Below are 3,266 nucleotides of genomic sequence, written 5' to 3'. Positions count from 1 at the left end.
TGTGACCAAAAGTGACCGTTCAATCTCTCATAGTAATTTTCTGATATTGTTGTGGTTATAATTGTGGATGATTGGTGGAGAACTCTATACGTATTAGTGTAAGCACCTTTGTAAAGTTAGAGTAAACATTAACTTTGTTAGACTTCATTGCCCAGCAAATGTTTGAACCCTTCTAAAATACTCATAAATTAAGCTACCATATTTGGATGATATTAATGTATTTAATCAAGCCTTTGATTCAATTGCCTTGATTGTCCTGGATGAGACTTGCAAGAAGCTGCACCTTAATTATTACGGATGAGATCTCTATAATCATTTTAAGTGGATACATGTTTGAGATACTCGATAAGATGCCTGTTGTATGCCTTGTCATTTAAATACCAGTGCATTAGTAACCCATCATCTATGGAAGAAGAGAAGAAGGCATATTCTGTGTTGGATGAATTTTGCCGAGTCCTTTAGGTCATTCAAAGAGACACATTCCATAAATGTGAGATCACAAGCACATTAAAGAAGCTTCTGGTTCATTCTCTTAGCTTCTCTCTACAGCCTAGTCCATCTCACAGCCACAAGTGTCTCGTCCTGGACTCTCGATATGCCGCTTTCACTCTCACCCAAAACTACCCCAACGACTCTAATCCTTCATCGTTTCATAATATCTTGTTTTTTTTATATAGTTTTATATTTAATAAGAAAAACCAAAATAATTTGCAAGAATTCATGTACATTAGTTTTATATTACTTTCAACCTTTTCTTATGAATAACGTTTTTAAATATAAATTTATGAAGAAACATTAGGGGGATCCTCTGTAGTCTTGTTCGGAGTTTGGACATGCTTCCCATTTCACAGCTACGAAAGTCCAAATGAGGCCAGCGTACGCTGTTTTTCTTTTATTTTTGCATTACCAGCAAGCGTTCCATTTCTGTTGCCTTCTTGTTGAACCAGTGAATTTCGAGGAATCAAACAAAAAAGCATAATTATTGGCAAAAAACTTGGCGTGTCCTTTCGTCATGGGATTGTTTTATTTGAAGAGGAAGATTTCAACTTGAATTATATCAAATCAAATAATCATAACAAAATATTAATTGATTAAAAATAAATCCCTCTTGAAATGGTCCTATTTGTTATTTATTTTGTAGAATGGTCCTATTTATTCTTATTGCACGCATATATACTATGATGATATATTGCAGCTATTGAATCAAAATTTATGGAATCCTTATCCATCGTCACACACATCTAGTGAGGCCATTAATTAGGTCAACTTATTATGCTCTTCGATCTCAACCTACCCCTCCTACTCTTAAACCAAGAAAGCACAAGAATCAAGTGGCCACATTCACCAACCCAGAATTCATTTACATTTACAACCCACAAAGTTAAATCGTCACGCTCACATGCTTTCTGTGATCATTCGCACCAACTTTCCCACTCTGCTTCTTGCATCTCGTCTGGCTCGCCTTCCTTAATCTATCTCCCACGTTCTAATTTCTAATTTTCTGTACTAAAAAACATACAAATTATTCAGCACTGTTACTGTGTTTCTTACTGGTCTTCTTCCATCAAGCCCAGAAGCTTCTCTTGGCATGCAGCCACCCAGCTTCTATTAAACTCTTCTATCATCATCACAGATGGTTTTTGTGCTTGCCCCAGAAACCCGAAATTCTCAGCCACGTGACAAGTGAATCATGAGATAAAGAACTGCTTCCTCAAAATACCATCCCTCATTTCATCGTTCTTCACATTATTAGAGCTCAGATTTGGATCATGATGACCAGGTTCTTCATGGGAACTGGAGCTGCTTGGGCTTGTCGTGTGTGAGCTGTAAATATTAGTGCCCTGAGCAACGGAATCTCTTGCTGATGATTTCGAGCTTGAAAACGAAAGCCTGACACAGAGAGTCAGCTACTTCAATTTAAACAAATGCATGTTAAAACTATATTAGCTTCAAGTAATCAGATGTAATGGTTCTTCTGCATGTTGAAATCAAGCACCTGCTTTCGTTGTGTTGAAATCTTCGGAATTTGGACTTGGATTCTCGCGCAGATCTTGAGGGCAGTCAAAATCTTTTGAAACGGGAGGACCATTATGGGTTTGAATCCCAGAGATAGGTGAATTTGCTGAATGAGACTCTGTTTCGTTCTCTTCTGCATCCGTGGAAGCTGAACTATTGTTGTAATGAACTCTCACACTTCCCTGATGAATAAGATTGCTCAGATTCCCCTGATGTGGATGAAATGTTGAAAGACTTGAGCTTCTTCTCCAAAAAGCGGAGCCTTCTCTCGGCTCTCTCTTTGAATTTAATCTCTTTGTCTGAGTTTGTTTTCCAGCTCAATCAACTGCGCACCACACTTTCTGGAGAATGAGGACGAACCACAGAATAGAGGGAAAGTGAGAAAGAGGGAATATGAACAGAATACCTTGAGGCCCAGAGATTCTGCTTCGTCATTGGCCAGTTTTGAGGCGTGTCTCTCTGCGAGCAATCTTGCTCTGAGGCACTCGATAGCATTGAAACCCTCTTTTCCTTCCATTTTCTCGTCACTGAGATGACACATTTTGAAATGTACAGGATAAGTCCCAAGGTACATAGATAGAGGACAAGGAAAACGAAGGAAAATTCAAAAACTCACCTCCATTTATTACAGACATCGTTGCCTGGAACAGCACCTACCATTTGCCTATTCTCCGTCGTTTCGTTGCATCAACTTGTCAGTACACACAACCGAACCGCCACACGTTTAAATCATCAAATTCAAACCCTAAATTACAGTGCAGTTGTTCTCGAGGAAAGAATAAATAAATAAATAAATGCCGTCCTGGACTGGTTCGGTTCGGTTACAAGGAGAATCCGTGATGATGCTTGCACAAGTTCAAAGAAACAAAAATGCCACCATGGTATTCGAAAATCAAGAATGAGCTTGGGATTCACTGCCGAAGAGTTTTGTTTGTAGTACAGTGAACAAGACAAGATTTTGGTGTTCAAATGGAGAGGATACAAACAATACTACTATCAAGTATCAATTCAACTTAATTTAGTCTCAGGTCCTCAGCTTGTTTGAAATGTGTGTGATAATAAATGGCATTAGTAAAGTAAGGCTGTAACAGGCAATTTCTACTGTGTTACGTACCGCGGTCCATTAATACCCAGGCAGACCTCAGTGAATAGCTTCACATGAAAATAGCCAATTCAACCAGTTGATCACCGGCCTTTGTAAATTCCAGGATGGAATGTGGCAGACTAGCAGTCATTGGATAAACGAAGCA

The 3,266-nt window shown here is 38.7% G+C and overlaps 1 long non-coding RNA gene across 1 annotated transcript; it reads right to left on the bottom strand.

The window, feature by feature from the left end:
* Positions 1–2,208: 2,208 nt before the first annotated feature.
* LOC129299557 (uncharacterized) lies at positions 2,209–2,962 on the bottom strand. The gene is made up of 3 exons (XR_008590596.1): positions 2,633–2,962; positions 2,423–2,543; positions 2,209–2,341 (listed from the first exon to the last, which is right to left on the bottom strand). It is a non-coding gene; the product is annotated as an uncharacterized LOC129299557 (long non-coding RNA).
* Positions 2,963–3,266: the final 304 nt, after the last annotated feature.

The sequence above is a fragment of the Prosopis cineraria genome, unplaced genomic scaffold (assembly GCF_029017545.1).
Source record: "Prosopis cineraria cultivar Desert tree isolate PC_DT_omini unplaced genomic scaffold, ASM2901754v1 PC1208, whole genome shotgun sequence".
In the NCBI taxonomy this organism is placed as follows: domain Eukaryota; kingdom Viridiplantae; phylum Streptophyta; class Magnoliopsida; order Fabales; family Fabaceae; genus Prosopis; species Prosopis cineraria.
Note: the sequence above shows the minus strand (reverse complement) of the source record. Positions and strands in the feature narration are given on the sequence as shown.